Below are 8,987 nucleotides of genomic sequence, written 5' to 3' on the forward strand. Positions count from 1 at the left end.
TTATGTGATCCACCCACCTTAGCCTCCCAAAGTGCTGGGATTACAGGCATGAGCCACTGTGCTGGGTATACTCTTTTCATCTTCTTAGTGGAAATACTAAGTAAAATAAGCAGTATCTGTTCTCAACACATGGCAACCCAGCAACATTCAGGCCAAAGAGGTAGCTTGTCACCAGTCTTTCACTGCAGTTAGTCTGTTATCTTATCAGAAGATCACAAGCCAGCCTGGTATAGTGGCTCATGCCTGTAATCCCAGCACTTTGGGAGGCCGAGACAGGAGAATTACCAGAGGTTGGGACTTTGAGATCAGCTTGGCCAACATGGTGAAACCCCATTTCTACTAAAAATACAAATATTTGCCAGGCATGGTGGTGCACACCTGTAATCCCAGCTACTCCAGTGGCTGAGGCATGAGAATCGCTTGAACCTGGGAGGCAGAGGTTGCAGTGAGCTGAGATCATGCCACTGCCCTCCAGCCTGGGCGACAGAGGGAGATTCTGTATCAAAAAAAAAAGAAGTGCATGTGGGAAGTAGTTGGCTCTTGTGATCCCCCAAAGGAAGGCAGGCAGAGGCAGAGGTAAAGAGGGATGCTGGGATGCAAAGGGTTCCCCAGATCCTTGGGCCCACTCCTCTCAAGCCTCTAACCTGAATCCTAGGCATGTCAGCTCATAGCCTCATGACACAGAAAGGGTATCTCACTGCTGCCAGTCATAAAACCTGGAGAGGCCTCTGTCTGGTGGGCTATGGGGTCAAGTCAGTTCCTTGTTACCAGGTGGCAGAGATCCAGGATCACAATTGAAGGGGTGGCCTGCCCCTCCACACCTGTGGGTATATCTCATCAGGTGGGAGGAGAGACTGAGAAAAGAAATAAGGCACAGAGACCAAGTATAGAGAAACAACAGTGGGCCCAGGAGACTGGCACTCAGCATACCAAGAACCGGCACTGGCACCGGTCTCTGAGTTCCCTCAGTTTTTATTGATTATTATTTTTATTATCTTAGCAAGAGGAATGTGGTAGGAGAGCAGGGTGATAATAGGGAGAGGGTGAGCAAGAAAACATGTGAGCAAAAGAATCTATGTTATAATTAAGTTCAAGGGGAGGTACTATGCCTGGATGTGCACGTAGGCCAGATTTATGTTTCTCTCCACCAAAAAATCTTAGTGGAGTAAAGAATAACAGAGCAGCATTGCTGCCAACATGTCTCACCTCGCGCCATAGGGCAGTTTTTCTCCTATCTCATAATTGAACAAATGTACAATCGGGTTTTATAGGGAGACATTTAGTTCCCGGGGCAGGCAGGAGACAGTGGCCTTCCTCTATCTCAACTGCAAGAGGCTTTCCTCTTTTATTAATCCACCTCAGCACAGACCCTTCACCGGTGTCGGGCTGGGGGACAGTCAGGTCTTTCTCCTCCCACGAGGTCGTATTTCAGACTATCACTTGGGGAGAAACCTTAGACAATACCCGGCTTTCCAAGGCAGAGGTCCCTGCGGCTTTTCGCAGTGCATTGTGCTCCTGGTTTATTGAGACTAGAGAACGGCGATGACTTTTACCAAGCATACTGCTTGTAAACATTTTGTTAACAAGGTACGTCCTGCACAGCCCTAGATCCCTTAAAACTTGAATCCATACAAGACATGTTTCTGTGAGCACAAGGTTGGGGCAAAGTGGCTGGGGCAAAGTTACAAATTAACAGCATTTAAGCAAAGCAGTTTTTTAAGGTACAGGTCAAGGTGGAATTTCTTTTTTTTTTTTTTTTTTTTTTGAAACGGAGTCTTGCTCTGTAGCCCGGACTGGAGTGCAGTGGCCGGATCTCAGCTCACTGCAAGCTCCGCCTCCCGGGTTCACGCCATTCTCCTGCCTCAGCCTCCGGAGTAGCTGGGACTACAGGCGCCCGCCAAGGTGGAATTTCTTATGTCTTCCCTTTCTACACAGAAACAGTAACAGTCTAATCTTTTTTTCTTTTCCCTACAATACTGAGATGTATAGAAGTTCCAACAACAACAATAATAATAACAGCAACCACTTAAAAATCTACAGCATCTCCTCTGTGCCAGGCACTGTGTAGACATTACGTGTATATAGGCATTTCAGCCTCACACAACCCTAACAGGCAGATGCTGTTAGCATCATCACCCCTATTTTAGAGATGGGAAAGAGGCCAAAAGAGATCAAGTGACTTGCCCAAAGTCACAGAACTAGTAAGTGATGGAACCAGGATTCAAAGCTAGGCAGCCTGGACCCAGAGCCTGTGCCATTAGCCACTATGTGATTCCACTGTTTGAGGTTCTGAACACTGAAAATATGGTGGTGCCTCTTACCATAGATTTATGTAATCTAAATCCAAATCATGCTCAACTCTGAATTACAGTAAGAAAGTTAAAACACACAAACAAACAAACAAAAAAACACCTTTTCGTTTTTCCTACGATGACTTGCTAATTGCTTGCGTTTCTCATGGTTTTGGTGCTGGAGCCCTGAGTAACACTTTGTTACCGGTCCCAGAGTTTGTGAAGGGGTTGGTAGTGAGCAGGCAGCGCGCACATGCAAGTGCCTCTGTACCCCCTGCCACCGCGCAGGGAGTCCCCCGGCCCCATTGGCTCTCACTTTGGGGGCTCTGGCTGCCTTATAGGCCTAGCAGCCCACTTCCATAAATGGAGTGACACGCGTCCCACACTTGATTTTCTTTTTCCTTCTTTCCTTCCTCCTTCCTTTCTTTCTTTCTTTCTTTCTTTCTTTCTTTCTTTCTTTCTTTCTTTCTTTCTTTCTTTCTTTCTTTCTTTCTTTCTTTCTTTCTTTTCTTTCTTTCTTTCTTTCTTTCCTTTTTTGTTTTTTGTTTTTGCTTTTTTGAGACAGGGTCTCACTCTGTCTTCCAGGCTGGAGTGCAGTGGCATGATTTCGGCTCACAGCAACTTCTGCCTCCCAGGTTCAAGCGATTCTCCTGCCTCGGCCTCCCGAGTAGCTGGGATTACAGACACGTAGAACTACCACGCCTGGCTAATTTTTTGTATTTTTAGTGGAACGCAGTTTCTCTATGTTGGCCAGGCTGGTCTCGAACTCCTGATCTCAAATGATCCACCCGCCTCGGCCTCCCAAAGTGCTGGGATTACAGGCATGAACCACTGTGCCCGGCCCCTCTTTTAATTCATTAAATGAGTTTGGCAGCGAGTAATCAGAAACTCGACTGTCAGTGTAAATGGAAACCCTAAAGAGGCCTATTATCTTAAGCAGTCTGGTCCACCTTGCCACCCTGCCTCTTCATGGGTCCACTTCTCCAGTTCATACCCTGTGGTCTCAAGTTGGCCGCTACAGGGTGGGGTATCACTGTCCTCTTATAACATAATGTGAAATTTTTTTAAAAAGAGAAGGCTGGGTGCAGTGGTTCATGACTGTAATCCCAGCACTTTGGGAGGCGAGGCAGGCAGATCACCTGAGATCAAGGAGTTCGAGACCAGCCTGGCCAACATGGCGAAATCCCGTCTCTACTAAAAATACAAAAATGAACTGGGCGTGGTGGTGGGCGCCTGTAATCCCAGCTACTAGGGAGGCTGAGGCAGGAGAATCACTTGAACCCGGGAGGCGGAAGTTGCAGTGAGCCGAGATTCCACCACTCCAGCCTGGGCGACAGAACAAGACTCCACCTCAAAAAAAAAAAAAAAAAAAAAAAAAAGAGAGAGAGAGAGGACAGAGGGAAGAGAGAGAGAGGAGAGAGACAGGGACAGAGAGAGAGAGAGGGAAACAGAACAAGAGAGACAGGGAAAGAGAAAGAAAGAGTGAGAGAAAGAGGAGAGAGAGAGAAAAGAGAGAAAGAGGAGAGGGAGAGAGAGAGAAAGGGCAGCAAAGGGGTTTATTTCATATGGTTTGCTCCTATTTGAGCAAAGAAAACCCATCCAATAAGCAACCCCACAGACATTTGTTTACTTCTCATTGGCCAGGATGAAGTCACATGACTATGCCTAGACCAATCATTGGCAAAGTGGGTATTAGGCTCAGACCAATCATGACTCACCTCCTGGGCCAAGGGCACATGTCTTCCCTGAGCAATATTTGGCCTCTGTATGGAAGGAAGTAGAGATGGCTGTTAGGTAGGCCGCCTTATAAACCCCTTTCTCCTACCTCTCATGTCCCTGTTCCCAAAAGTCCTAAAAAGTAGAAGGCCTGGGGCAAGAAGAAGGTCATGGTTGGAGAGTAGGGGAGGTGGTTTGCTCATTAGTGAAATTTATAGTTATTCCTTCATAGAATAATTGACCTCTTTTTCCTAACTTCTAAGGCTTCAGAAAATTCTTAAATTCCACGGCCAAGAACACTTAATTTTCTATGGCTGCTGTAACAAATTGCCACAGATGTAGTGGCTTAAAATAATACAGATTTGTCTTCTTACAGTTCTGGATGCCAGAAATCCAGAATCAGTTCCCTGGGCTAAAGTCAAGGTGTTGGCTGAGCTGGTTTCTTCTGGAGCTTCTAGGGGACGTGAACCAAAAAAAAAAAAGACACTAGGCAACCACCGGTGAGGGAATGGTAAAGGGGAGCTTTTACTAGAAAAAAGAGATTTACCTAAGCTGCTTAGAAACACAGAGTTCATGGCCGGGCGTGGTGGCTCACACCTGTAATCCCAGCACTTTGGGAGGCCAAGGCAGGCGGATCACTTAAGGCCAGGAGTTTGAGACCAGCATGGCCAGCATGGGGAAAACCTGTCTCTACTGAAAATACAAAACATTACCCGGGTGTGGTGGCAGACGCCTGTAATCCCAGCTACTCAGGAGGCTGAGGCAGGAGAATTACTTGAACCCAGGAGGCGGAGGTTGCGTTGAGCCAAGATCGTGCCACTGCACTCCAGCCTGAGTGATGGAGCGAGACTCCATCTCAAAAAAAAAAAAAAAAAGAAAAAAGAAAAAAAAAGAGTTCATTAGTTCCAGAGGTTCAGAGCCAGAGTTGTCAGTTCATTGGTGGAGATGCTGTTGCTGGGGCAAGTGTTCTCAAGAACGTGTTATTGGAAGTCCTAAGGAATGCAATTCACGGCAGGGCAACACCTGTAATCCCAGCACTTTGGGAGGCCAAGGCGTGTGGATAGCTTGAGGTCAGGAATTCAAGACCAGCCTGGGTAATATGGCAAAACCCCGTGTCTACTAAAAATACAAAAAAATTAGCCAAGCGTGGTGCTGCAGGCCCGTAGTTCCAGCTACTCAGGAGGCTGTGGCGGGAGAATCACTTGAGCCCTAGAGGTGGAAGTTGCAGTGAGCCAAGATCGTGCCACTGCACTCCAGCCTGCGCAACAGAGTGAGACTCCTGTCTCCTCTCTCCAGTCTCCAAAAAAAAAAAAAAAAAAAAAAAAATGCAGCTCTAAAGAATGTCTAGTGATAAACCTCATCAAAGCAGGAGATGGGCGAAAGGTGTGAAAGGGTTTTTAGAAAGTCCTTGGAAACAATTCTTATCTCAGACATGAGATCATGTCTTTTTGGGGCCTTCCCATCCCTATTTTGTCTGGGTCTGACAAAAGTCACTCCATCCTGGTATCTGCAGCTTTCACAGGGAGATCCCTTTCCTTGCTGTTTTCAACTTCTAGTGCCTTCCTCTGTTCCTTGGCTTGTGGCCCCTCCTCCATTTTCAGCGAGCATTTGTCTTCCTCTCCTGACTCTGATTCCTCCTACCTCCTTTCATGAGGAGGGTTGTGATTACGTTGGACCTGCTAGGACAGTCTCCCCATCTCAAGACCCTTAAGCTAGTCACATCTGCAAAGTCCCTTTTGCCATGTAATGTAATATCCACAGGTTCCAGGGAGTAGGACATGAATATCTTTGGGGGTCATTATTCATCTCAGCACCTTACCCTCCAAATCCCCTTACAAGACAGCTTACAGGGCAGGAGGGAGGCAGAGTGCAATCTGAGTGCCAGTGTCTTCTCAGTAACATTCAGCAGCTCATGATTGTGGTTTTGGAGCCTGTGTGGCTTAGATTTGTGGTAGGTGCTTGGGAGGACGTTTGTGCGTGAAGGACAGGATCCCATCAGAATGCCATCTTTCTCGGGAGCCAGTGGGGAACACTTTTAACTGTGTGTTTTGTGTCTTTACAGATAAACAAGTGACATTTGCTAGAGTGAATATGAAAGAAGGTAGCAGATCCCAATAACTCAAAGTGACTTTCATCAAATCACATGCTGACATTAGCTTCATAACTTTTTTTTTTTTTTTTTTTTTTTGAGAGGGAGTCTTGCTCTGTCACCCAGGCTGGAGTGCAATGGCGTGATACCGGCTCATTGCAATCTCGGCCTCTGAGAAGTGATTCTCCTGCCTCAGCTTCCTGAGTAGCTGAGATTACAGGTGCCCACCACACGCCTGGCTAATTTTTGTATTTTTAGCAGAGGCGGAGTTTCACTGTGTTGGTCAGGCTGGTCTAGAACTCCTGACCTCAAAAGATCCACCCACCTCAGCCTCCCAAAGTACTGGGATTACAGGCGTGAGCCACTGTGCCAGCCAGTTTCATAACATTTTTAATGAACCTATTTTGTGAGGCAATGATGCAAGCTCTTGGGTTAACACGTAGAATTTGTGCGCTCAGGTTACAGACCACTCAGCCTTGTTTTCTTCTCTGTGCATCCTTTCCTTTTGTTGCAGCTCTGGTGCTCGCCCCCTGACTTTCATGACCTTATTGCCATCTTTTAGATATTGGAAGCCTTGCATCCAGCTTTTGAGCTGCACTTCTTCACCTTTCTGCCTGCTGAGTGTCTCCCATGGGGGATGACTTTTGACTCCTCTATTGGTTTCTCCCATACAGCCTCACCCTCTCTCTGCAAATGGAACCAAAGCTTGGGGGAGACCCTGCTGGGTCCTGGGCAGAGGCACAATTGAGTAACCAGAATATATTTCAGGGGCAAGTCAGTGATGCACTGGTAAATATTAACAACTGGCTCTGCAGAAAGAAACAAATTCCAATCTGTAGGATTTGCCTGTTTTGTAATGCAAATACACCCACTGTGTCTGTTTCAAGCTGTCAATATGGTGTCAATCCGAATGTGGAGTCGGGAAGAGGTGAGCACAATCAGCTCCAGCACACTGGGGCCAAGCAAAGGAGAAGCCACCTCTTCCATGACAGAAAAACTCATCAAACACACTCTCTGGAATCTGTTCCAACGGAAATCTTCAGCATGGTCACAGTCCCCCCTTTGAGTTGGAACTCCATTTTGCTCCTCAATCTTTCCCACTGTCCTTCCTTCTTTCTTGTGTGAAGTCACACTGGCTTACTGGCGAGACACTCACCATGAAGGGGATGTGAAAGGGCTGATGGAGGCGATCTACTCCTGTGTGATGTGAGTGGGAAAGGAAAATGCAGAAGGAAAATGGTCAACTCGTTGCAATGGCCAAGGCACATTAGCTGAGCTAATTAGTCTATGGCTATGAAGAAAAAAAGAAAAAGAAAGAAAGAGAGAGAGAGAGAGAAAGAAAGAAAGAAAAGAAAGAAAGAAAGGAAGAAAGGAAGAAAGAAAGAAAGAAAAGAAAGAAAAGAAAAGAAAAGAAAGAAAGAGGGTAAGAGAAGGTAGGCAGAATATGTTATTTATGTTCTTAGAGTATCCAGATTTCAATTAATGACTTTGACCTTCTTAAATTCCTGTTCCAAAATCAAATGGATGCATTTATTTTTCTTCCTTTCTCATCTCTACACACAATGGAGTGGGGCACAGTGAATGACAAAATCACCAAAAATGAGCTGTGGATGGGAGAGTCAAGGTAACCAGATAGTCCACAAACTGCATGTCAGAACTAAGTGACTGACAGCTGGCCATCGTGGCGGGCACCTGTAGTCCCAGCTGCTTGGGAGGCTTAGGCAGGAGAATTGCTTGAACCCAGGAGGTGGAGGTTGCATGAGCTGAGATCATGCCACTGCACTCCAGCCTGGGCGACAGAGCAAGACTCGTTTCCAGAAAAAAAAAAAAAAAAAAGAAAGAAAGAAGAACTAAGTGACTGAGAATTGATCAAACATGGAACTGTAACAGTAAATGTTGCTGACGAAGACATGAAAAGGTATAATGATGTTGAAACATCCACATGTCTGGACAAAGCTCCGCATCACAGTGTCTGCTGCGCTGTTTTATTGGCCTTGCCCTAAAACACAACCAAGCAGAGGCCAAGCCTGGAGGGCACACCGCTCCCTGGAAGCAAGGTGCAGACAAGGGCATCCGAATGTTTGTTTGGTTGAGCTGCTCTTTCTCCATTGTCTGCTGCCTTACTGGTTATGACATGCGCCAGATTAGCCTTCTCCCACTCATTCCACTGGCATTTGTTAAAACAGCATTCACCGAAATGCAATCTGGATGTGTCTTACAGCCTGACTGTAACTTTCCACTTTCAGGGAGAAGTAATAAGGGGTTCACGAGTCCTAATTTTACAGTTGAAAACAAGGATTCTAAAGCATAAACCTGGGAGAAATTCTTCTAAAGAGTAAAGGAGGAGGGGAAACTGAAGTTTGGTTCCTAAATACCCCTAGGACATTGTGCCTCTCGGTCCTCGCATTGATTAAAAGGTAACAAGAGAATCAAGAAAAAGTATAGATCCAAATTGGCTAATAAGGATATCCAGTCATAGGGTGAAAAGTAAAATATCTAACAATCTGGGTGGGGAGTAGGGGGACATATTCAGGTTAGGCTTAGTTTGCCTTGTGCTTTTTTCCCATCATCTACAACAATTCTGGACCAATTCTGGACAACCTCAGACTAGAATTAGCATGAGTGGAATGAGGATTCTAAAGTGCAAAGTTTAAGGATGCTTGCACTGTCAGGTTTGTGCAGATTTTGCCATTGCACTCGCACGACCCTGAGGGAGAGTGCCACCTTAAATATTGTGCCCTAGGTGCCTCACTGTCATCCCAGCCCTGCCAGTCCATTTAGGGATTAAAATATATTTTTCAAAAATTGTTTCTTCCATGCGCTTAGCTCACTACCTCTTTCTAAGCCCCTTAGGAGACATTTTAGGGAATAGGAACAGAAGCGGTTCCTAC

At 46.1% G+C, this 8,987-nt stretch overlaps 1 pseudogene; it reads right to left on the minus strand.

Annotated features, from left to right (window-relative positions):
- Positions 1–965: 965 nt before the first annotated feature.
- LOC140713516 (uncharacterized) lies at positions 966–1,575 on the minus strand (annotated as a pseudogene).
- Between the last annotated feature and the right edge of the window lie 7,412 nt (positions 1,576–8,987).

This window comes from Chlorocebus sabaeus, chromosome 15, assembly GCF_047675955.1.
Source record: "Chlorocebus sabaeus isolate Y175 chromosome 15, mChlSab1.0.hap1, whole genome shotgun sequence".
Classification (NCBI taxonomy): Eukaryota; Metazoa; Chordata; class Mammalia; order Primates; family Cercopithecidae; genus Chlorocebus; species Chlorocebus sabaeus.